The sequence below is a fragment of the Symphalangus syndactylus genome, chromosome 14, assembly GCF_028878055.3.
Source record: "Symphalangus syndactylus isolate Jambi chromosome 14, NHGRI_mSymSyn1-v2.1_pri, whole genome shotgun sequence".
Classification (NCBI taxonomy): domain Eukaryota; kingdom Metazoa; phylum Chordata; class Mammalia; order Primates; family Hylobatidae; genus Symphalangus; species Symphalangus syndactylus.
This window is the reverse complement of record NC_072436.2, coordinates 105,271,757-105,299,351: the sequence shown is the minus strand read 5'-3', so window position 1 is coordinate 105,299,351 and position 27,595 is coordinate 105,271,757.

Genomic DNA, 27,595 nt, shown 5'->3' with positions numbered 1-27,595 from the left:
CTAGGCATCACATTTTCATATCCAGAGATTAAAGATTTAGGATCTGGGAAACAAAAACTTAATTTTCCTCCTAACATCCTCTGGATTATATCCAAAGTCACAAAGATTCATGCTTGCTGCATTAGCATTTAAATAATGTTAAGAAATTCTTCACTATCACCATGTCCTTAAATGTCCTTACACTTGTACTAAGGTAGTCCAATGAACACTGGCATGTAAAATTGCCTTTCAAAGAAATTATGATTTGTTAGAAAACAAAACTAGCACACACAAAAAAATAATAAGCATTATAATTACAGACAAGCCATTTTTCTTGAGCTAAGTTGGAAAGCAGAGTAGGATAAACATGGGCCAAGGTTGTAAGTCCAACTCTGCCAGTTACTAATTTCATAACCTTAGTCAAAACCCTCAACTTATCTCTGTTTCTGCCTCTGTGCTTTATAAATGAAGACTGTAACTTGTGGTGTTTCCAGTGGTTGCAATAGGCACCAGTGTGACATCCACGATTGTTCTCCTAGCCTCCTAGAAATTCTGCAAGTTACCTAAGGTACAAATTACAATGACATTAAAAATGACAAAACAGAAAAAATATGAATATGAGAGGCTTTTTAAAGGAAACGTTATAGGGCATGATGACTAAAAAGGGTCTTTATTTAATAAAAAAGTTAGCTTAAAATCAATTACTCTAAGTCGAGGAGAATAGAGACTCATTGACAAAGGCAGAGAAGTTAGGGATAAGGACTGGCAAGTGAAGATTAAGGAAGGAAGAAGGAATGTTCCAATATGAACTTGTTTAATCTAAATACATTTAATTTAAAATATGACATGAAAGTTTAGGAAGCTATTTACTAAAGGGAGTTAAACCTGTGTATAGCCATTTCTTTGAGATGAAGCAACACCGTAATAGAAATTGCTACCATATAACTATTCTTTCTGAAAGTAGAATCGATAGTATATTATTTCCATCTACATCATAGCATATCCCTTGTTAGGTAAGTTCATTTTTCTTTTTAAAACTGACATTAATTGTCCTCAACTCAACTTTAGAAACCCAATACATTAAGAGAAAGACAATCTAAATATTGTTAAAATACATAAGCCACCTCTTGCTCATACTCACAAAGCAGTAAATTTTTGTGAAATGCTTTAGCTTAATGGCAGCATATAAAAATAAAAATGTACATTATCACTATTGAGTTGAATGCAACACATTCATTCATTAGAGCTTCATGCCATTAAATTCAATCTAGTGTGTGGTACAGGAACACAATACGTAATATTTAATACATGAGATGCAAGGCAGATAAAAGGACTCGAGAAACAACTGGATTCTGCCAGCTAAAATATGCATCCAGGCTTTCTGCTTCTTGTGTTGGCATTCAAATTACAGTAAGGGCTAAGAAAAAGTTACTCTTTGATCACCCACCCAAGAACTCATTTTTACTCATAATTAGATGTTGGGATGTTGTGAAACTGGAATTTTAGAAATGTCAATACTGCTGCTAATCAAGATGCTGAATTCATATTGATCTACTTAAAATAGAAATTTTTCATTATAATATGCCTTTTCAGAAACCCATCAAACCATGGTTTTAAAAAACTGAGAGCCAAGTCATACATATTTGTGTGTGTATGTGTATATATATATATATATATATAATTTATATATGTAATTTGATGCCCTGAGTACCTGATATGGTTTGGTTGTGTCCCCACCCAAATCTCAACTTGAATTGTATCTCCCAGAATTCCCACATGTTGTAGGAGGGACCCAAGGGGAGGTAACTGAATCATGGAGACCAGTCCTTCCTGTGCTATTCTCATGAAAATGAATTAAGTCTCGAGAGATCTGATGGGTTTATCAGGGGTTTCCACTTTTGCTTCTTCCTCATTTTCTCCTGCGGCTGCCGTGTAAGAAGTGCCTTTCACCTCCCACCATGATTCCACATGTGGAACTATATGTCCAATTAAACCTCTTTTTTTTTCCCCAGCCTTGGGTATTTCTTTGTCATCAGTGTGAAAACAGACTAATACAGTAAATTGGTACCAGAAGTAGAATGTTGCTTGAAATATACCCAAAAATGTGGAAGCAACTTTGGAACTGGGTAACAGGCAGAGGTTGGAACAGTTTGGAGGGCTCAAAAGAGGACAGGAAAATGTGGGAAAGTTTGGAACTTCCTAGAGGCTTGTTGAATGGCTTTGACAAAAATGCTGATAGTGATATGAACAATAAGGTCTAGGCTGAGGTGATCTGTCTCAGATAGAGATGAGGAACTTGTTGGGAACTGGAGCAAAGGTGACGCTTACTATGTTTTAACAAAGAGACTGGTGGCATTTTGCTCCTGCCCTAGAGATTCATGGAACTTTGAACTTGAGAGGTAATTTAGGGTATCTGGCAGAAGAAATTTCTAAGCAGCAAAGCATTCAAAAGGTGACTTGGGTGCTGTTAAAAGCATTCTGTTTTAAAAGGGAAACAGAGCATAAAAGTTCAGAAAATTTGCAGCCTGATGATGCAGTAGAAAAGAAAAACCAATTTTTCAAGGAGATATTCAAGCCAGCTGCAGAAATTTGCATAAGTAGCAAGGAGCCTAATGTTAATCCCCAAGATTATGGCAAAAATGTCTCCAGGCCATATCAGAGACCTTCAAGGCAGCCCCTCCCATCACAGGTCTGGAGTCCCAGGAGGAAAAAGTGTTTTTGTGGGCTGGGCCCAGGGTTCCCATGCTGTGTGCAGCCAAAGCACTTGGTGCCCTGTGTCACAGCAGCCCAGCCGTGGCAGAAAGGGGCCAACGTAGAGCTCAGGGCATGGCTTCAAGGGATGGAAGCCCCAAGCCTTGGCAGCTTCCAAGCTTCCAGGTGTTGAGCCTGTGGGTGCACAGAAGTCAGGAACTAAGGTTTGGGAACCTCTGCCTAAATATCAAAAGATGTATGAAGATGCCCAGGCAAAAGTTTACTGCAGGGTTGGGGCCCTCATGGAGAACTTTGATAAACCAGTGCAGAAGGGAAATGTGGCGTTGAAGCCCTCACATAGGGTCCCTACTGGGGCACTGCCTAGGGGGGCTATGAGAAGAGGGCCACCATCCTCCAGACCCCAGAATGGTAGATCCACCAACAGCTTGCCCTGTGCACCTGGAAAAGCCACAGATACTCAGTGCCAGCCCATGAAAGCAGCCAGGAGGGAGGCTATACCCTGCAAAGCCACAGCGCTGGAACCACCCAAGACCATGAGAACCTACCTCTTGCATCAGTGTGACCTGGACGTGAGACCTGTAGTCAAAGGAGATCATCGTAGAGCTTTAAAATTTGACTGCCCCTGTGGATTTTGGAATTGTATGGGCCCTGTAACCTGTTTTGGCCAATTTATCTGATTTGGAATGGCTGTATTCACCCTATACCTGTACCCCCATTTGATCTAGGAAGTAAGTAGTTTGCTTTTGATTTTATACAGACTCCTAGGCAGAAGGGATGTGCCTTGTCTCAGATGAGACTTTGGACTGTGGACTTTCGGGTTAATGCTGAAATGGGTTAAGACTTTAGGGGACTGTTGGAAAGGCATGGTTGGTTTTGAAATGTGAGGACATGAGATTTGGAGGGGCCAGGGTAGAATGATATGCTTTGGTTGTATCCCCACCCAAATCTCAACTTGAATTTTATCTCCCAGAATTCCCACGTGTTGTGGGAGGGACCCAAGAGGAGGTAACTGAATCATGGGGACTGGTCTTTCCTGTGCTATTCTTGTGGTAGTGAATTAAGTCTCATGACATCTGATGGGTTTATCAGGGGTTTCTTTTGCTTCTTCCTCATTTTCTCTTGCTGCTGTCATGTAAGAAGTGCCTTTCCCCTCCCACCATGAGGCCTCCCCAGCCATGTGGAACTGTAAGTCCAATTAAACCTCTTTTTCTTCCCAGGCTGGAGTATGTCTTTGTCAGCAGAATGAAAACAGACTAATGTGGTATCTTCTAAATATAATTATCACCTCCCTCCTGTGGCATACAAAATCATATTTTTTTTTCATTTTTTAGTGAACTACCTAATCATGAATTGGGAGATGATATGATTATGGGTAAAAACCACAGAACTAACTTTAAGATTCTGGATCTCTGTCCTTGATCTGATACTTATTTGGTCTATTTATTCACAGTCAAAGTTTCTTAGGGGATCAGAAAGGGACAAATATTTGCATCATTCAATTAAAAATATAGTTAGGGGAGTTGAGGGTCACTCAGGGTCAAATCAGATGCTTTCTGGACATTTTGATTCACACTTTGCTTTTAGAACATTGCCTCGAACAAAGTAGCTGTGATTTCAGCCAAACATTTTTCTGCGTGTCTTGAAATAAATTCTTACCTTTCTGCAGTACCTTATAGTTTTCAAACACATTGTTTTATTTGTTCCACAATGCAGCACTAACAGGTAAGAAAGATAATAAATGTTTTCAGTCTTTTCCTTCAGCTAGGGTGCACCTGGTAACAAGTAACTCATCTTCTCTCCTTACATTAGTTTCTTCATTAACAGTGTTTAAACCAATCTGGCAGAAATGCAATAACAGGATACATTAAGCTCTGTTTACCATATTGATGTCTTTTTGCCTATGCTGCCTCCCACCCCTCAATCTATCTTGGATTTTTAGAGTCTAATGCATATTTTGTCTGATAAATTTCTTTTCTCCCTTAGCTTCCTAATTATTTTCATAGAGCTCTATTAGAAAACTGATAAAAAGAGAGGAGATGCTATAGCTTCCATGGGCATAGGAATGGCAATTCTGCCTTGGGCCACCATAGGTGGGAATTGAACAATGAGAACACGTGGACACAGAAAGGGGAACATAACACTCCGGGGACTGTTGTGGGGTGGGGGGACGGGGGAGGGACAGCATTAGGAGATACGCCTAATGCTAAATGACGAGTTAATGGGTGCAGCACACCAACATGGCACATGGATACATATGTAACAAACCTGCACATTGTGCACATGTACCCTAAAACTTAAAGTACAACAAAATAAAATAAAATAAAATAAAAAAGAATTAGGCTAACCCAAAGTTCTATGATCCTCTTGACTCATTTAAAATGTTAGAAATATTGACTCTTTGTTTATTATGAATAAATCTGTGCTCATGGCTGCTTTCATTTTCAACATTTTTGATAAAAGCTTTTGTAAACTCTATGATTTAAACCTAAAAAAGAGAAAATAATTTGGTGAAAATAATGTGACTTATTCATTATCCAGTAGATAAGAAATTAGTATCTTATCTCTAAATCCACATAGAATTAGACATGGGAATCTGATATGAAAAGGAACTTCTCTATGTATTTATTCATTCATAGAAGTGGCTATCAATCATTCATTATTCAACAAACAAGAACTAAGCTCCTATTGTATAAAACACACCTTGTCTCTTTTTACATTGTCAAGTGGGGGAAGAATTATAAGAGTATGTTTGGAAGTGGAAAAATTCCACTTCCAAGGACAAATTAAAAACTAGCTGTAATAAAATGTTGTATTGAATATCTTGTTTGTCTCTCCAAACCCACTTTCCCCCTTACTTATCCTGCTGTTACCCTCAGGAAGTTGATCTACATGGATACATTCCTGGGCTGCCAGCTGGGTTTGACCAATAGGGAGGCTCCCAAGGGTATGAACAGAGTGAGTCAGGTGTTTACTTTTGCCAATTTTTCTTCCTCCTTGCCCTCATTTAGCTCCATCTCTCTAATGATGTCTACAGCCCCATCACGTGGCTGTCTCCTAAAGCTCTCAATCTGCCAAATTCTCCCTCCCTTTGCTTCTTCACTCAAAGAAGTAGAAACTCAGCTACTGCTATTCCTAGCCCTGAGGCACCATGCTATCCCTTGTTAGCTTCTGTAAACCCTTCTGTGGCAGTTTAAAACATGTGCAAATCTTTTGTCACTTCTCCTATCGATTGGTGATGAGTAGGACACTTCTACTTGAATCTGGGCTCACCTTAGAGACTTGTTCATAACTTGTTCATAACTAATGAATACAGCAGAACCAGGATTCTGTGCCTTCCAAGGCTATCTCATAAGGACCATTCTACTTCTGCTTTACTTGTTAGAACACTTGTGCTTGGAGCCCTACAAGGCCATATAAAAAACTCCGCTAACCTGTGGAAAGCTCCTGTGATGAAGCCCAGCCAAGCCACATGGAAAGACCACATGTATGTGCTCCAGCCAATAGCTCTAGCACAAATGTAGACATGTGAATAAAGATGCCTTCCAATGAATCTAATCCCACCCATCAAGGTTATCTCACCAGCTTTAAATCCTCAGACATCATGGAGCAGAAAAGAATCAATCTCTGTGCCTTTCTCTAATTCCTGACCCACAGAATCCCTGGGTATAATAAAATGGTTATTATTTTATGTCACTAACTTTGGGGTGGTCTGTTACACAGAGATGTGGTTCAGAGCACCTACACATGTCTTTGTAAACAGTCCTTTTATTCAATTGTTCTCTAATTGCCCAATTTGAGTGGACTGCCTGTTTGATAGAATCTTGAGGATACAAAAAAATTCCAAGTGTCATATAAGGGGTATGAACAAACTCCTGTAGGAGTTAGAAGATAATTCACTAGTTGGCATAATCAGGAAATTCTCCACATGTTTGACTTTGCAGGTTATCAATAACATCTCTTGAATTTTGCTGAATGAGGAAGTGAGATTTTTACTAGGCCTTGAGAAACAGCTGTGATTAGGATGGGATGATATGAGAAAGTGTACTAATGTAGGCAGAAAGAATAGTAAAATAAACAGCACAACAGCAAGAACCTGCACTTAAATAATGAATTTCATAATAGAACAGTCAAGCGGGCACTTAGGCTTCACCCTGCCACCAGGGTGACTTCTCTACATATTTTTCAGTCATTCCCCTTAGTGCTCAGGGGAAAATGCAAAGTTCTTAACATTGCACTCTAAATCCGTCTGGATTTATCTGCCTTTCTGCCCTCATCTTTTCTTACCAGGTGTCCTGTTGCCACCTGTATTGTAGCCACATTAGCTAACCACAGATTCAGCCTGTATGCCTTTATCATTTTGAACATGCAGCTCTTTTTTTGGCCTAGAATATTCTACCCCTTCACCTTCTTCCTTCTAACTTGCATTCACCTTTCAAAAACAAAACATGAGCCTTCTTCACTAGTTTTCCCAGACACTTTCGATGTGACCTATTCATTCACCCTCATTGTTTGCATAACTTCCTGTGTTCACCCATATTGTAGCACTTATAATATTGATTTACAAAACCTTTTTTTTTTTTTTGGTGTGGCTAGATCATAAACTTCTCAGACATGGACAGGAATTTAGATCTTATTATGCTTGGCAAAATAAGTTAATTACTGGGATGAATTAATGGTTGAGTAAATAGTAATTAATAGAGAGTAAATATTAGAGTAGTGAATTGACAGGTTTTGTGCAATAGATTATCTGTCCCCATGACTGGACACTTTTTCTGTTCACTTCAGTGGACCTGGCACCTAGAAGACTGTCCATGACAAATTTGTTTGTTGAATGAATAAATGTAGCATTAATTAATGGACAAGAATGAGGAACAGGGTGGAGATTATCATCTTTTTTCTTACTGCCAAGAGGCACAGCCATTTAGAATCATTGCAGCATTGTCAATCCCCAAAACCTTTGGAAAAGAGCAACAGAGTGATATTTCTGCTTTTAGTTCCTGCTTCCCTTCTCATTGGTCAAGCATACAGTCCTCAAGCACTGAGTTTAATTTACACTTTACTCAAGGGCTTGTTTTTGTCTGAGATGAGGTTCTTGGTTTATTTTTCTGTAGCTATGGATAAGGGTCTGGTTCAATTCACCTAAAATATTTACACAGTTAATGTGTATTTAAATATTGGTTCGCTTTCATGACTTAAAGTTACCTATCTGAAAATGCTTCTATTTGAAATACTAATTTTATGAAAAGCTCTGATTAATGAAGTACTGTAGGCGTCTTGCTTTTAAATGCCATTTATGCACAGTATTATATGCTATAAAACTTAAGTCCAGTGTTCTAAGAGCTAGTTAATTCTGTTTTGTAAAAGAAACTTTAATAGTTTCCATTTAAATTATTCTTGAGTTTACTTCTATTTTGATAGAGCTTTGTAATGTGAAAAGTCAGAAACTCTTAAGTTTATTTTAAATGAATTCTAGTTTGAGGAATTATGGACAATTACTTTGAAACACAGTACCAATTCTCTTACATTCCTCAGAGCTATACTTCCAGTTTTCAGCAAACCAGTTTCTCTTCATAAGCCTGGAGGAAAATATCTATCTGATCTTCAGTAAAATTTTTCCAGAATCATGATTTTAAAAAATTTTAAGCTAGTTTTATTGTAATTTGAAGTTCCTATGGCTGATCAAATCTAATAATCAAATGATCTCTAATTATTATTGCAAATATATTTCACTTCATATTAGCCAGACTACTCCATACACAGATAGTATAATGAATGAATTTCCTTGAAGTCTACAGCTCTATTTGGCTTATTTTTCTCCCAATCACTTTTGTTTCCTTCATTGACTATATTTCAACTGTCCTACAAAATTACTATTTGAAGCTATAATTCTTTGAGTTTAAAGTTTGCCTCACGTAGCATCTGTTGATGTTTGATTTATGATTTGCGCATTGTAAACTACAAGCCATAGAAGATAAGACATTCATTTCCTAGGTCTTCCTAGATAGGTGATTTGGTTAAAAATTTCCCTTAAAAATACAGAGAATCCAAAACAAATGAGCTAGTTTGAGATAATATCTGTTCTACCTCGGAATCAAAAGTCGACATTTAAACAATAGCATCTAGCCTGCAAGCTTTAAAATTTTAACAAAGTGCCTGGAATCCAGCTATATGCTTAACTTGCATTTCTCTACACTCTTGAGGCAAATATATTCCACATGTGAAAATATTTTCTAATGGAAACACCAAAGAAATATTATGTACAGGAAAGCTCACTGGTCTCAGAAAGGATCCCAAAATTGTCCATGTATTCCAAATGTTCAGAAAGCTAGTTCTACCCACCTTAGTTCTCCTGTCTTTCAGAGCTATGCAATTGCTTCTAAATAGAGTAACGGATTCCACTTACAAAATAGACTGTGGTGCAGTTTATCCCTAAGTGTATCCTCATGACAATCAAGATCACATCCATAAGAAAAAAGAAAAAAAAAAAACAACCACAAGGATTTCAGTCAAGTCTGGTCATCAAAACCGAAGCTCAAAGAAAGCTGAGTCAGGAAAGCTAGTTTGTGCCTATAAATTGATTTGATCAAAGACAACTGAGAAAGAAAAGTCAGTATTGCCTCTCTCACCCCCTAATTATTTGAAAGAATTATATAGAAGATAAACTTCAGGTTTTCACTTTCAATTGAATTCTCATCCCCAGTTAACTACTTTGAAATCTATATTGTGAAACATAAGAAGAAACAAATAAAAGGGTCTATATTACTCAATACAAACAACTGTAAGGAAAATGGATATGCTGCAGTCAAGAACAGGCCAAGGCAGACATCCAGTACACTATGACTCAGCGAGTTTGGAGTGCAGGCACACAACTCTGCTCATTTTGTGACCACGCCACAAGAGGTATATTAAGTGATCACCCATGTGAGCTTGTGCTTGGTTCGGAGCCACTGTTGTCTGTAAAAGGTATAATTACCCTGCAAATGCTGTACAAATGGCTTGCACCTGGGCTTGCTCACACCCAGGCTCACCTGTGCTCAGAGAGAGAGTAAAGCCATGTCAAAATATTCCACGATTGTTTTGCCAGCTACCTGCCACTGGCCCAACTCTCCTAAGATCTTAGTTAGAACCTGACAATTGGAATCACAAACAGGATCCTAAGCTATGCTGCTCGAATGGGCTCTGGTGGAAACCTGAGCAACAGTACATGAGTCCCCCATTAGCATGGAGAAGGCGCTGAAGCAGCTGGAAGCACAGAGAACCTAGAAGGAGTGAGCTTTTGCCTGCAGAGGTGGATGGGCTTTTTTTACTGTGCTATGAGAATTACACACCTTGTTCCTGAGGGATGCAGTAGAGGTAAGGGCCCTCCAGGCACAGGCAGGCTGCCTGGAGGCCCAGCTACACAGCTCAGAAAAAGGGTTAGAAGCTGCCACGAATGGGGACCTTCAGGCACTCAATGAGTGACATGCTCACAGATGTGGATAGATTTGATTTTGGCCAGGACTGACTGAAAGAAAATCAATAAGCAGACCAATAAAGTTCTCTTAATTTTGTGGAGACAGCTGTCTCTGGAGCAGCAGTTCCAGAAAATGCCCAAAAGGGAGAAGGACATTACTGCGTGACCCAGTCCCGCCTGGGTGCTCCAGCTCAAAGACTATGTCCTGTAGCCAGGCAAGAGTGTAAAACCTTTTCTGTTTGATTAGGGAACTGGCCGAGGTGCCCAGCTTGACGGGACACTGGACAACCAAGGCCACATGTGGACTTGGCAATGCACTGGTTCTTGCACCTGGATAAGTTTCTGAGCAAGGCTACATAGACGGTTATAAAGGCCAGTCAGTGAAAGTGAAACCTGTATCTTTGCACCTTGCCATTGGCTGCTTGGCTCCCTGCTTGTCCACTGTGTATGTCTCTCCCATACCTGAATACATTCTGAGGGTGGATGTTTTACACAGCTTGGCAGCTGTGCTGCCTGTTACAGACTTGATGGACCACTTGACAACAGAATTGGGACAGTACCACTCTGTGGTGGACTTGACCAATGCATTCTCAATTGACATTGCTCTAGAGAGCCAGGAACAGTTTGCCTTCATGTGAAGGCAACAGTGGACTTTCACAGTGTTACCACAGGGCTATATGTATAGCCCTACCATATGTCATGGTCTTGATAATATTATGTTAACCTCTGATTCTCTTGCAGATTTAGAAGCAGCAACACTCCTCTTGCTTGAGATTGGGATGGTGCAGCTGAGACTGCCTTTCTGGCAGCCAAGCGGGCTATTCAGCAGGCACAAACCCTATATGTAGTTGACCATGGGCACCCATTTGAGCTGGACATGCATGTGACCACAGATGGTTTCAGCTGAGGCCTGTGGCAGTGCACAGAGTGCTTGAGAATGCCAGTCGGCTTTTGGTCCCAACTATGGAACGGAGCTGAGATCCACTATTCCTTAATAGAGAAACAGCTAGCAGCTGTATATGCCACCCTTCAGGCTTCTGAGAGTGTAACAGGATGGACTGCAGTCATCATATGGATGACTTACTTACATGATAGCAGGATAGGTGCATTCATGGGTATGACCCCCTGGACTAAGATGGCATAGACATCCACTCTGGCAAAGTGGGGCGCCTACTTGGAGCAGCAGAGTACGCTGAGCACAAGCCCCTTAGCAGCAGAGTTGCAAGAGGTCTTGGGACCTGTAGTCCTAATGCAAGATAAGGCCACGAGGCCTGAGGTATCCCTAGACTCTGAGCCTTCACCATTTAAGAAAGGGTGCCCCACCCCACTCTTCCCCTGCAATTCCCAATGGGGCATGCTACACAGATGGGTCTAGCCGAGGTGCTACTGCTGCCTGGACCACTGACACAGTCCAAACTAATACTGACACCATATGACTTGAAACCAGGTGTGGACACAGTAGCCAATGGGTTGAACTTACAGCAGTGTGTATGGTGATCATCAAGGAGGTGACACCTATGGTAAACTGTGCCAACAGCTGGGCGGTCTATTGAGGCTTAACCTTGTGGTTAACTACCTAGAAGTTACAAAAGTGACCAGTTGATCACTGGTCCATGTGGGGCCAGGCCATGTGGCAAGACCTATAGGAGGAAGGATGACCTCCTCTGACCAGGCATGGGGATGAACAGTAACCTTTTGTTGCCTGTCCCAGTGCCCCCAAAGGTAGGAAAATAAAAACCTGGCTTGATGTATAAAGCAATATTAGGGTAACATCACCAGGGGGTGGCTGTGTGCCATAAGCTGGAGTTGTTGCTCCCTGTATTACTGGTATGGCCTCTGGGTCCAGGGTTCTGCCCTGTGTGCACATCTCCCCACTAGAAAAACTCCCTCAGCCTAGGGAGTGGAATGTAAGGCCTATGTGTTGGACCTGTATGTCTGGGACCTGTGTGTCCAGAGCCTATGTATAAGACCTATATGTCGGACCTGTGTGTCCAAGGCCTATGTCTCCCCCGGCCTAGTGTGTGAAGTGAAAGGAAAATGGATGTGCTGTGGTCAAGAATAGGCCAAGGCAGACATCCGATCCAGATGACTCAGTGAGTTTGGAGCACAGGCATGCAATTCCGCTCATTATGTAACCACGCCACATGAGGCACATTAGGTGATCACCCACGTGAGCTCATGCTTGGCTCAGAGCCACTCTTGTCTGTGCAAGGTATATTTACCCTGCTAATGCTGTACATATGGCTCATGCCTGGGCTCACTCATGCCCAGGCTCACTTGCACCCAGGGAGAGAGTAAAGCCATATTGAAACTATCTACAATTCCTCAAGTGTTTTTTCAGCTACCCACCATTTACCCACCAACTCCCCTCTGCCTTCAGTTAGAACCTGACAACTACCCTTTAAAAATACATATATGTCATTTTTTAAATTTCTGGCACATGAGTACCCTCATTTAAAAATTAACCTTCCTGCTGAAAACAACTATGAACACTAATTTTTTTTGTAAGTTTTTACAAATTTTACAAGAATTCAAGAGATGCCCTTGATAGTCAAAAACAAAATGAAAGCAGTAGTCTAGAGAGTTAAATAAACTCTAAAGCTGCCTGCTACTTCAAAGGCACCTGATAATCTCTGGTGACCTTGAGTGACATTTTTGACAGCTGCATGGAAAGAGGAAGATAGAGCCTAGTACCCACCCTTGGAGTGGAGTGCGTTAAAAGACTCCTAAATAAAGAAGAGCCCCTTGTGCTATATCTTCAGGAAAAAGCACAACAGTATCTAGATTCAATCAATCAACCAACCAACAGATAGGTAGGTAGATAAGATAGATAGATATATTACAGTAGGTATTTAGTTGGGTATTAGCAGAGCAGGAGAGGGCTCCCCCCAGTACACACTCCAGGAGTGTTGGGTGACCATCAGGTGATGGTCAGGCAGTTATTAACTATCTCTCTAAAGTAATAGTTGGTCACAGATGATGCCAAGGAAAGGCAGTCTCCTAATAGATAGAAAACACCTGAAACTAGTAATCAGTAGCTTCCTGATAAGATCTCAGGAGTTGGGTGAGTGGAGAGAAGTAACCCAAGACTCCAGAAGTAAGCCAATATATAAAACCCCAAGTCAAAAGATCAAAACACGTATTTACCTTTCCTCTCCCTTGCTTGACCCTCTTCCAAGTGTACTTTTCTTCCTTTCATTCTAAAGCTTACTTTTCTTCCTTTCATTCTAAAGCTTACTTTTCTTCCTTTCATTCTAAGGCTTTTTAATAAACTTTCACTCCTGCTCCAAAAGTTGCCTCAGTCTCTCCTTTTGCCTTATGCCCCTCCTTCTGCCTTATGCCCCTCCTTCTGCCTTATGCCCCTCCTTCTGCCTTATGCCCCTCAGTCAAATTCTTTTTCTGAGATGGCAAGAATTGAGGTTGCTGCAGACCTGTATGAATACAGATTTGCTGCCAGTAACAGATAAGATAGATAGATGCATACATACATATATACATGCATACATAGAAGTATTTTTCTTTTCCTAGACTATGTTAGAAGCCAGAGCAGAGTTTTTAATACTTTATGTATTGTTTTCTTTTCCTAATCTATGTTAGAAGCTATAGCAGAGTCTTTAACAGTTTTCTTTACTTCATTGTCCAGTCATTTAATTTTAAGAGAAAAATTTTTAAGAGAAGTATTGTAAGAAAACGAAAGGGACAAAGAAGTTGAGCCTGCTTCTTTAAACATGAGGTATCATTATTGTTTCTTAGAAGGAAAACTGCCCGTGCTATAGACTGGAATTTCCTCTTTTTAGAACAAAAGTTTTGGTTCCTTGTACAGTTATCTATTGCTTTTTAAAAACCATAAAGCTTAGTTGCTGAAACCAAAATTTATTTTACTTAAAAATCTTCAATTTGGGCACAGCTATCAGGGATGGGTCATCTCTGCTCCACTTGACATCAGTTGGCATAGTTCAATGGCTAGGGACTAGAACCACTTGAAGCCTTGATTATTCAAATCTCTGGCGGCCGATGACAACTGTTGCCTGGGACCTTAGCTGGAGCTAACTGCCAGAACATCAACACGTAAGCTCTCCACGCAGCTTGGGCTTCCTGACAGGTTCATCTCAGGCAAAGTATACTTTATCTGTCTAACAATATTTTTCCTCTCATTTCTGCATTTCTTAGTTGCTTGCTGAAAATGTCAGGCAGACAAATGTGTTTTTCTGTCTCTTTAGAGCCTCTTTAGAAGAACTGGTTCAAAATTATTTTAACTAAAAATCCTAGTAAGAATACTTTCCATCGTGGCAGTAAGTGTGGAAACTGGGTGAACATGGACGTGGTGCGGATGTAAGCCTCAGGTCACCCTGCTCCATGGGGTCAAATTTCCCTAGCTCTGCCAGCTTCGCTTCATGACATTTCCTCTGCCCTAATTCTTTTGAATTTTAGCCCCATTCATAAAAATTCTCGTCTCTCTCCACCCTTTTCTGCATTTTCTTCTGCCCAGCTATCAAAACTAGACCAGTGTTACTTTAACCAAAAGGTTTTTATCCAAATAAAGAGCTCCAGTAATTTTCCACTAAAGTGTTTTAATCATTGCGTTATAGACTGCACCCAATGAAATCAAACACATCAGCTACACACTTCCCCTGCATAAGAAGAACACACTGGGTATAAAGGATTCCAGCAAAGGTTGTTAAATCAGGCTCCCTCTAAACACACAGGAGCCAGCTTTTTCTAGCACTTGGGGTCTGGGAAGCCTGAAAACAGAAGTATGAATTAGATAGCGTTTCTTTTAGCTGATTCCTTACACCCTCTCTCAGTGGCCTTGTCTGCTTCTAAACACTGAAAGCTTTTTCCTTTGCTTGATTGCTTAGAATGCTCACAGTGAGCCTCACAAGACAATTCCCTTCCTCTGACCCACCAAAACTTTGCATCCAAGTCCTGTTCTCTCAAGCCCTACCCCTCACCTCAACAGCCCAATATATAATTTCATGCTTCAATATTAGTATCTATTTATGGTTAAATTAATTCTTGACGCTCTTAAAATTAGGGTTGCTAAAGTAATACTTGTATTCATATCAGCGGACTGGAGTTTAGAACATTTCTCCAGGAGACTATGTGGCATAATTCAATCACACTGGCCTAAAAACTATCTGGTCTCTGACAATAAGAGAAATTCTATTCACACTGCTCTATATTATAGAAAAGCAAATAAGCTAGTTTTCCTGAACACCCTGCTCCATTATTATTGATCCAACATTACTGTAAATCAAACAAATTATTGCTCATTTACATCTCTATTGCAATGACTTTGGCTATACTGTACTACCAGTATATTCTTGTTGCATTCAGATTGACCTGACATCCCTGCCTAAGCTACTCACTAATCTCTCTGTCTCTATCCTTCCCCATTACACACTGCATTCAACACAGCAACCGGAGGTTTCCCAGTGAAAGTCAGATTATGTTGCTCCTCCTTTCAAAGCAACACGTTATCTCTCAGATCTTATATACTCTTGTTCACTCCCGTCTAGATAACTTCTTTACTTTTTCTGGAACTAACCAGGCACATTCTCACCTTAGAGCTTTTATACTTGCTCCTCACTCATCCTGATCCTCTCTTCCCCAAGATACTATTATTGCTCATTCCTTCTCCAGCATTTTGCTTAAAAGTTGCCTTCTCAGAAAGGTGCCAGAATATTCTACTTAAGTATGTCTAAACACCTAGAGCCCCCTTATCTTGCTCTAGTTTTTTCCACAGTTCTTATTTTCTTCTGTTATTGATTTACTTAATTTCATATATTATTGAAGTTTTACCTCTGTTAGAATGTAAACTTCACAGAAGCAGAAGTTTTTGACAATTTTGCTCTCTGATGTACCAGCTCCTGTAAAAACAGCCTAGCAAACAGTTGATGTTCAATAGATAAATACTAAACAAATAAACATTTTTGATATTTCTTTCTCTCATTTTGTATATTCAGGTTCCACAGGAAAACTAAAACTTATTCAGGTTCCAAAATTAATATCAGTTATAAATGTGGCCTTTAGTCAGGTATGTGGTCCAAAGCAACTCTCTTCATCACGTGGTAAGAGATTTGAAAGTACATTCTTCTCTCTCTAGTAACCTTCACTTACCTAATGTAATATGAGTATATTTTATATTCTGGGCTTACCTAATATGATCACACTATTTCTGGGCACAATGTTTCCTCTCTAAATGCCAATGTAATTTATGAATCCTGCATAGCTCAATGGAGTTGGGTCATGAAAAATTATTTGAAAATAAACATGACTAAATGATTTAGTCCCTTAACATCTTGTTCAAATATTTGCTTCATAATAGAGTGACGTTATGGACTGTGACAATGGAATCACAGAAGTGCAAACAAATGTGAATGATAGTATATATTGAAGGATTTTATATATAAAAATGTCTCTAAATTCTTTTAGTATCAGTTCTGTAGCAAAAATCTTTTAGTCATATTGTTAATTGGTTTCTCATCAGGCTTTAAATTCACAAAAGTCAGAGTTTTACACAACTGCATTGAGTTGTATTCAAGAGACTGGAGCAAGTGGAGGAACTAGTATTAAGGCTTTCCAAGGTAAGTCCCACCATGCATTTCTGTCTAGTTACAGAATGTGCTTTTTAAATTTAGCTGACTACAAAGACGACTGTCACAGAGATCAATCTTGCTTAGTACAGAGTTTTCAAAAGCATTCTGTCTGGAAATATGCATTGGCTCTACACACACGTAACAGAGCTATGCTTTGCTTTCCAGGCTATTCACACCTTATTCTACTACTGCTTTTTCACAAAAATGGATTAAGAGGGCACAAGTTTATACCTGCGCCAACACATATAAAAGGAAACCAAAGAGGGACAGAAAGCAGACACAAAATATATCCGGTTCTTTTTAGGCGTGATGCCCACATTTCAATAGAACCACTCCTTAAATTCCTTTAGACCTGCACTGAAGATCCCTTCCAGCTCAAATATTCTATGCTTCACTGATTCTTTCGGACCCTTAGGATATTGATGTAAACTAATTTGTGTGGCTGAATTAGGATGAGGCTTCTGATGCTTAAACAGTGACAATTTCACGGTGCAAGAAATATAGGGACGAGAGAGCTAGCTTGGTGGGAAAGAGCTTATTCTGTCAGAATTTTCTCTTTAAAACACAGCAGTGACTTTGTTCAGGTCTAAGCAACTCAAATTTCCCCTGAGGCTGCCAGCCCTGCAACATAGGGAAGGCATGGTCCCCAGGAACAAGACAAAAGGTGGAAATAAGTAGCAGGAAAAATATTAGAAACATGCCAAGGGAGAGAAGAACAAAGGACATTGTTCCACCACTGCACAGATGTTAGTATAATCTGCTTCATTGCTTTACCTGGTTGAGTTAAAAGGAAATGCAGTTAATTGAAGAAGAAAATATTGATTTTGGATCAGGAAGCCTACATAATGCAACCAACTAGTTTGTGCAGGTGTCTTAATTTTTCTTAGTCTTATTCTCCTTAACTTTAAAATTAAGGAATTTGGCTCTGAAGAGTTAAATGGGTTTGTAATACAGAAGTACCTGGGTTTCCTGGAGGGAAAGAACATCTAGCTCAAAATGTAGCTATTTGGTTGAAATAAAAAAGAATACATAAAAGCATCTGCCACCTATTAGATTCTTGAGTAATATTTGTTTTAAAACAACAAAGAAATCTTATATGTAATTTGGGGGAGGTGGTCAGAAAGATCAAATAGGAACAAATAAAGATATGAGAATCTAAAATTATTTTCCTTTTACCTTTTCGTTGTGTGTGATGCTTTTAGTTCACCCTAAATTATACATATGATGCTGGGTGACTTTGCATACATGAAAAACCTTTCTAAATGGTGGCATGTTGGAAGTCCCAGTTTGCAAGAGATTATGAAACAAGGGCAGTTTTGAAAAGGGATAGGGAAAAACAGACAGAAGCAAATGACTGATGTGTTCCAGAAGGGAGCTAAGAGTATAAATTACCAGGCCCAAGGTATGTGGTGCTCTTGATGTCAATCTGAGCCAGTATTCAAGTTCAAGAGATCTGCCCTGAGGAAGCATGGCAGGGCACAGCTCTAGCTGACAGATGTTTTAGGTACAAACAGAAGTTTGGGCCATTGCTGGCTGTATCAGTGGGTGTTCTGAGAGAGTTATCCAAATCAGAGGACATTCCTGGGGTCCAAGAACCAGTTCAGGGATTTAGGATCCCTTATAAGGGTCAGGGTCAGGCTCAGCTCCATGCCCCGGCCCAGAGCATGACTGATATGGTAATTATATGTCAGAGTCCCAAGTGGAAGTCTAGCCAGGAGACTGGGAAGGACACCCACCCAGAATAAAAAAAGAGCTGCAAATATTCCATCAGCCCAGGCTCTCACTGGTTTAAGGATTAGATAATTTTGAGCCTGCAGGTGGGAGAGTTTTAGAGCCCACAGCTGTGGAAAATGGCACTGGCCCTAATTGGTAACATCTGCAGATGTAGCCAAGCACACACTTTCCCACCAGTTGTAACACATCCCCAACATTCAGCAACTACAAATATTACCCAACTCCCAGAATGCACTCTAACTACCTACAGTAGAATACAGTATGTCAGTGAGCAGGAAATTTACCACTACAAGGACCCAACTGAAGGGGAAACTAAAAGAGGTGGGAAATGCCAAAGGCAAGTTCCAGATACTTTCTCATAAAGTTTGTACGTGCAAATGAGTACCAGGTATATTTCACACCAACTTCACTTGAGTACCTTTCCTTGCAAGATTTTCACAAAATTGAAGGTGTAGAGGACATTTAGATTCCAATTCCAACCCACAGGCATGTGGCAGGTAGTGTTTGATCTTTCAGGCTAAAATGGAAGAGCAAGTGCAGATGGAGTGATTTCCTGTGCCAACCAGAAAGCAATAAGCAATGTGGTATCCAACTGGGCAGGGGTGTGCACTTCATCCATCCCATTAAAAATCTTGCACACAGGAGAGGAAGTACCTCAGCAGATACAGGAGCCCTAATTTTATCAACAATAGTCCTCTGACAAAGGGAGTGAGTGATTTTCTTCTAAATGAGAACAAATATTTCACAGGCACAGTTGGAAGAACCTAGCAGTTCAAGCTGGCAGTTTTAAAAATACAAACAATTAAATGTTTGGCTAGAAAATAATTTCAGAAACTTTATTTAGGACCAAAGCCAGCTCTGGTAGTTTGAAACAAACATAGTGTATTTCATCAAGGGGCTCGGGAAGTAACATAAAATATTTTCCACCAAATTTGCCTCCAGGTAGTTGTACAGAAATTCAGTCAGCAATTTTAGTATAACTTGAGAAGAAGTAGCAGGCAGTACCTTCAGCAATTAAAGCACATCTCAAACGATAAATAAAATGGAGTTAGCTCTAAAGGTAATCCATCCTGCATGGCATTGAGAGTAGAGAAAGTAAAGTAGTAAATGAAACAACACTAATCGTTACATAAAGGAGTTAAGATTCAGTGAGGATGAAGAGAAGGAAAGCCTGTGGAAGAAATGACAAAACAAGCACTCACTTGAATTCTAAGCAGAATAAGTAACTAGAACCCAAATGGGAAATGGTTAACACAGTCAATCTGTCTACAAACAGACAACAAAATACTAATGAGATTGATTGCTGCTGTTTCAGAAATGAACCAAGAGAATTTACTTTTAAGAGCTTTCAACAGGATCAGACCACCTCTAGAAGAGAGAAGTTCATCCAGCACCCATATGCCAACATACTCCAAGACCCTGGAAAGGAGTATTCTTATATTTCCCTGACATCCAAACATCATTTATTTACCTTCTAACAGTATGTGAATAGAAGGCAGTATAGTAAAATGAATATATCATGGATTTGGTAGCAGAGAATTAAGGCTTAAACCTAATTATGTAAATTTCAAGGTATATAACCTTGGGCAGATTCTCTCACCCCTCTAAGCTTTCATATATACAGATATTTTCAAGAGAAGACAAGATCTACTTCATAAGAATGCCTTCAGGATTATATGAGGCAGAGTTGGAAGCCAATGGAATACTCCTTGATTATTGAAAATTCTTGCGAATATATGCAGATCAAAATGGAAATACATCTATATGTAATTTTATTTAATTAGTAAATCTGTCCTGAAATTAAGTTACATTATCTGATTTCATAGATGAAGAAATTGAAACTGATTTCCTAGAGTCTTCTCTTTTCAAATGACGCCAACCAAATCAGATAAAGATAAAAGAAATCTGTTCAGGGATAGAGTCATCAATTGTCTGGGTAAGCTTTTTAATTGTCAACAAAGGACCTCAAAACCATTAAGAATTTTGAGGAATGGAGCCTAATGCCCTGAGAGTCTCTTCTTAATACTGTACCAATTTCCAGCTCATCATTGTTTTATATTTGCTGGTTTGCTCATTTGTTTCTCCCCTAGGAGTGTGATCAACTTTGCTGTTTTACTGATACTACTGGCTTTACCAATCACTTGCTTCAGTCTGAGAATGAAATAGAAATGGAATCCTATTATTTATCTCCCTATAGAATAATTTTATAGTTTATTTTGAAATATCTAGAAAATCTAGAAAAATAGACAAGGAACTAACAAACTGTTAGACCTAAAATGTAGACACAGCACAGATCAAACAAACACAAATCTATCAGCCATCACTAACACTCTGTGAAATAATGTAATCTTATTTTCAGAGGTGCAGAGTTGTCAAAATCCCTTATAGTTGGCACTAAGAAAGTGATGGTAATTTGGGGGAGTCCATATGGTTCATGACTTAGCTGTGACCCATTAACAGTTTTTCCCATCTCGGTATATTTCTGCCCTGTTTGCTCTGTCTGAAGGGTATTCTCTAGCCAGTCATTAAAATGAAGCCACCATACTGTGAAGTGAAGCATCTTTATTTATTACTCCAAGGAAACCAGCATTGCCCAGACTCACCAGAGTTACGTAAACTTCCTGTCACTTCGAGAGCCTCAGGCAGAGCAAATCGATGGAAGACAGTGGTCTATATTCCACACCCACTCAGACATACATGCTTTTGTTGCTTTTTGTTTGGGCTTTGGTTTATACAGTGTGGTGGTCCCTGAGTATGATCCTCAGGAATCTTTCCTAGAACAAGAACAAGAACAACAACAACAACAAAAACCTCACTGCCTGGTGTGCTGGCTTGTGCCTGTAATCCCAGCACTTTTGCGAAGCCAAGGTGGGCAGATCACTTGAGGTCAGGAGTTCAAGACCAGCCTGGCCAACATGGTAAAACTTTATCTCTACTAAAAATACAAAAATTAGCCAGGCCCTCTACTAAAAATACAAAAATTAGCCAGGCATGCTGGTGTGCACCTGTAGTCCCAGCTATTTGGGAGGCTGAGGCAGGAGAATTGCTTGAACCTGGGAGGTGGAGGTTGCAGTGGGCAGAGATCACACCACTATACTCCAGCATGGGAGACAGAGCTAGTCTCTGTCAAAAAAGAAAAAAGAAAAGAGAAAAGAGAGAGAGAAAGAAAAAAGAAAAGTAATTGAGGCATGTGGGCTAAAAACATCGACAACAGCTGAAAGGTCTATAGAACTGCAGAAACTTGAGCCAATCCCAGACCTATCAAATTAGAATCTGTAAGTTACCAAGATCTTAGGAGGTATCTATATTCATTAAAGCTAATAAATGCTATGTTTAGGGTTCAACCTTTAACTTAAGCAAGTTAAAATGAGTCAAAAGGGGAAATGTGGACTGGGAAAATCTGTTAAGTCTGTCCAGTATTATGGGATCAAATTATTGGTTGGTGGGAAGTTGAAAAAAGGAAGGAATGCCATTGATTCCATTCAGCTTGTGTACTGTGGTTTTTTTATGTAGTTCTATTGCAGTCTCAGTGGAAGGGCCTCTTAAGTGGGAGGCTCCACAAAGACCAAACCTTGCTGCCTTTTCTTACACTGGATTTTGCCTGTGAGAGTACAGTGGCAGGGTTCTTCTGCTGCCACAGAAGGTCCATACTCCTCCTCTTCTCACTACATCAAAAGCCTTGTTTCGATAATGTGCTCCAGGGCAAATATCTCTATTCTGGTTCCCTTTGTGGATGATTTATCCATCTTAACAGTATGTGATGTGGAGGTCACTAGGCTGACATGAGTTGTAGAGGAATATTCAGGAGAGGTATGTTTGGTTTATAGTTGCCAATAGCTGATTAATCAGTTGGGGCTGATAAATGGCCATCCAGGCTGGAATTTAGATAAGAAATTTGTGGAAAATGGAAGTGAGGGATTTTGTAATAGATGCCCTATATTCACTGCAGCAGGCAGTTAAAATATGTCCGTTGTCTGAAGGACTGAGCCCTGCAAACTACAATTACTAGACCTCTTTATCCACTGGCTTCCAGTTACACTTGACAAATGGGAGTCACTGGAAGGGGATTAGATAGGGCCGAGGAGGGAGAAGCCATAGAATTTCTCTCATGGCTCTATTTTCAGAACTATCTCTGGCAATGGCTTTATCTCCTTATAGCTGAATTTCACTGGAGTCCTTTCACCATATTTTCACCTCATGCAAGGGACTCTTCCTATCATAATTCCAGCTCTGGCTTAGCAAGGCGCCTAGAATGGTAATTCCTATTTTTTCCATGCAGCCCTACTCATGGGTTCTGGCGACATCACCTCCTCCCATTGTCCTTCTCCCACAGGGGCTTGGAACAGCATCCAATTACTACCCCTTCAGCTCTTTTCAGACCTTTTAAACTTGTTCTTTGTGTTTATTTCCTTTTACCAAACAGTTTAGAAAGGTTTCCATTTCACTGGCCTCAGTCTGACTGATACTCTGAACTTATATTGTACAAGCTTAAGCATCAATAGCCTCTCTTTGGGAAATCTGTCCTAGTGGGAAATGCCATTGAAATTAACCTTCAGGCATAGAATGAGAAACACAGAATTTTGTTTCTAGAAAGAGGTTTTGGAATTATCCAAGCCCATCATTTCAGAAATGAGGAGCTATTTCCAAGATACAATAAGTTCCATGCCCAGTCTTATACAGTTATTAAATGGGAATGCCAAGATGAGCTCTGTCCATATTGAGTGTGCTTCCACTGTTCTATATTTCTTCTATGGTATATTTGTTGGCTTCATGAAACCATATGCATGGTTGATATCACATGTTGTAGATAGATATATATTTCAGTGCTACTAGCCAAAGTTATATTAGAGGAAATTAATGAGCACGTTCAGAGTTATGTGCTTTACAGATACATAAATTTTTACCAAATGTATAGAAACCTATCAAATATAGTTGAAATTAACCATAACAACCTAAATTCCTAATATAGGGGATATTTGTTTTTATATGAATGGAGATACAAAAGAGACTGAAAGAAGAGTTAAAACATAAAAAAATGACAAATGGGGAAAAAAAGAGCGTTAAGACCATAAAATAGCCTGTTGACAGTTATTGGTGGTGAATTTCATGGGAAGAGAATGACATCAGAGTTAAGTAAACATGGCGAATTAAGAATTTAAAAAAGCAATATGGGATTTACAAGAAAATTATGCAACAATATTTATTTTAAGGGAGAAACATTGCTGAATAAACACCTTAAGAAGTTAAAGAAATGCATTATTGTATAAGGCACAATCCTGGAGGTGCTGCATAAAATCATCAGACTGAAAGGCTCAATTTAGGGCAGAGATCAATAGGCAAGATAAAAGAAAAAAGGAATAAAGTTCTTTAAGTGAATTTCTGGCATCTACAGCAGTTCTGAACAGGTGGTATAATGGTGGAATTAAAAACATAAAATCCAAAATCAAACTATTTGGGCTCAGATATAAGCTCTGTCACTTATGTGTTGTGTATATTTGTTAGGGTAGCCCAGAATTCAATTAAAAAAAAATAGGAAGGGGGGTGAGGTGCCACCACTGCCTGCATTTTTTGAGTAATTTCAGCATGTGCGTGAGCGAGTGAGCAAAAAGAAGGGTGCATGGTGGCACCAGGAGGCTGGGCTGAGTGGTGTTGAGAGATTGCCTGAAGTTGGATTCAAAAGCAAGACCTACTACTAACTTTGTAATGAAATAAGATATTGAGAAACTATTGATGGTTTTGGGGCAGTTGAAGGTACTTACTCGGATAGTTGAGGCCTGTCCCAGAAAGTCATTGTAGTGTTAACTGCAACAAGTTGGTTTATAGCTGATGCTCTCTGGAAAGCACCACCTCCTGGCAGGAGGCCAACCAGCACAAAAATAGACCATTAAACTACTAAAGCTAAGAACCCTCAGGGAGTCCATTGCACTGCCCCATCCCCCACCATCTTGACTGGAACAGCTGCTTATATCTACAGCTTAGAGACCCACTGATGGTTCATGTCACAGGACTCTGTCCAGACAACCCCCAGTACCAGCCCAGAGCCAGGTAGACTCGCTGGTGACTAGGCCCAGAAGAGACAATAATCACCGCAGTTCAGCTCATAGGAAGCCATATCCATAGGAAAATAGGGAGAGAACTTCATCAAGGGAACACCTCGTGGGACAAAAGACTCTGAACAACCCTAGACCTTCCCTCTGACAGAGCCTACCCAAATGAGAAGGAACCAGGAAACCAACTCTCATAATATGACAAAACAAGGCTCTTCAACACCCCCCAAAAATCACACTAGTTCACCAGCAATGGATCCAAACCAAGAAGAAATCCCTGATTTACCTGAAAAGGAATTCAGGAGGTTAGTTATTAAGCTAATCAGGGAGGGACCAGAGAAAGGCAAAGCCCAATGCAAGGAAATCCAAAAAATGATACAAGAAGTGAAAGGAGAAATATTCAAGGAAATAGATAGCTTAAAGAAAAAACAATTAAAAAATTCAGGAAACTTTGGACACACTTTTAGAAAAGTGAAATGCTCTGGAAAGTCTCAGCAATAGAACTGAGCAAGTAGAACAAAGAAATTCAGAGCCTGAAGACAAAGTCATTGAATTAACCCAAGCAAACAAAGACAAAGAATAAAGAATAAGAAAATATGAACAAAACCTCCAAGAAGTCTGTGATTATGTTAAACAACCAAATCTAAGAAAAATCGGTGTTTCTAAGGAAGAAGAGAATTCTAAAAGCTTGGAAAACATATTTGGGGGAATAATCAAGGAAAACCTCCCTGGCCTTGCTAGAGACCTAGACATCCAAATACAAGAAACACAAAGAATGCCCAGGAAATTCATTGCAAAAAGATCTTCATCTAGGCACATTGTCATCAGGTTATCTGAAGTTAAGATGAAGGAAAGAATCTTAAGAGCTGCGAGACAGAAGTGATAAAGGAAACCTATAAACGTAAACCCACCAGATTAACAGCAGATTTCTCAGCAGAAACCCTACAAGAGAGAAGGGATTGGGGCCCTATATTCAGCCTCCTCAAACAAAACAATTATCAGCCAAGAATTCTGTATCCAGTGAAACTAAGCATCATATATGAAGGAAAGGTTCAGCCTTTTTCAGACAAACAAATGCCGAGATAATTTGCCATTACCAAGCCACCACTAAAAGCACTACTAAAAGGAGCTCTAAATCTAGAAACAAATCCTGGAAACACATCAAAACAGAACCTCTTTAAAGCATAAATCACACAGGACCTATAAAACAAAAACACAGGTTAAAAAGCAAAAACAAGCAATAAAAAAACAAAGTACACAGCCACAAAGATCAAGGGTACCTCACATTTCAATACACTGAATGTAAATGGCCTAAATGCTCCACTTAAAAGATACAGAACTGCAAAATGCATAAGAACTCACCAACCAACTGCTGCCTTCAGGAGACTTGCTTAACATATAAGGACTCACATAAAGTAAAGGGGTAGAAAAAGGCAAATGGACACTGAAAGCAAGCAGGGGTAGATATTCTTATATCAGAATAAACAAAGTTTAAAGCAATAACAGTTAAAAGAGACAAAGAGAGACATTATATAATGGTAAAAGGCCTTGTTCAACAGGAAAATATCACAATCCTGAACATATATGCACCTAACACTGGAGTGCCCAAATGTATAAAACAATTACTAATAGACCTAAGAAATGAGATAGACAGCAACACAATAATAGTAGGGGACTTCAATACTCCACTGACAGTACTAGACAGGTCATAGAAACTCAACAAAGAAACAATGGATTTAAACTTACCGTGGAAAAAATGGACTTAACAGATATATACAGAACATTTCATCCAACAATCGCAGAATACACCTTCTATTCAACAGCGCATGGAACTTTCCCCAAGATACACCATACGATGGGTCATAAAACGAGCCTCAGTACATTTAAGAAAACTGAAATTATATCAGGCACTATCTCAGACCACAGTGGAATAAAACTGGAAATCAACTCCAAAAGGAACCTTCAACACCATGAAACTACATGGACATTAAATAACCTGCTCTTGAATGAGCATTGGGTCAAAAATGAAATCAATATTGAAATTAAAAAATTCTTCAAACTGAACGACAACAATAACACAACCTATCAAAACCTCTGGGGTACAGCAAAGGTAGGGGTAAAAAGAAAGCTCATAGCCCTAAATGCCTATATCAAAAAGACTGAAAGAGCACAAACTGACATTCTAAGGTCACACCTCAAGGAACTAGAGAAACAAGAACAAATCAAATCCAAACCCAGCAGAAGAAAGGAAATAACCAAGATCAGAGGAGAATTAAATGAAATTGAAACAAAAACAAATGCAAAAGATAAATGAAACAAACAGATGGTTCTTTGAAAAGATAAATAAAGTTGACAGACCATTAGCAAGATTAACCAAGAAAAAAAGAGAGAAAATCCAAATAACCTCACTAAGAAATGAAACAAGATTTATAACTGACACCACTGAAATACAAAAGATCATTCGAGGCTACTATGAACACCTTTATGCAACAAACTAGAAAACTTGGAAGAGACGGATAAATTCCTAGAAAAATGCAACCCTCCTAGCTTAAATCAGGAAGATTTAGATACCCCGAACAGACCAATAACAAGCAGCAAGATTGAAATGGTAATTTAAAAATTACCAACAAAAAAAGTCCCGGACCAGACGGATTCACAGTAGAATTCTACCAGACATTCAAAGAAGAATTGGTATGAATCTAATATTCCACAAGATAGAGAAAGAAGGAACCCTCCCTAATTCATTCTATGAAGCCAGCATCATCCTAATACCAAAACTAGGAAGGGACATAACCAAAAAAGAAAACTACAGACCAATATCACTGATGAATATAGATGCTAAAATCCTTAATAAAATACTAGCTAACCAAATCCAACAACATATCAAAAAGATAATCCACCATGATCGAGTGGGATTCATACCAGGGATGCAGGAATGGTTTAACATACACAAGTCAATAAATGTAATACAACACATAAACAGAATTAAAAACAAAATCACATGATTATCTCAATAGATGCAGAAAAAGCATTCAACAAAATCCAGCATCACTTTATGATTAGAACTCTCA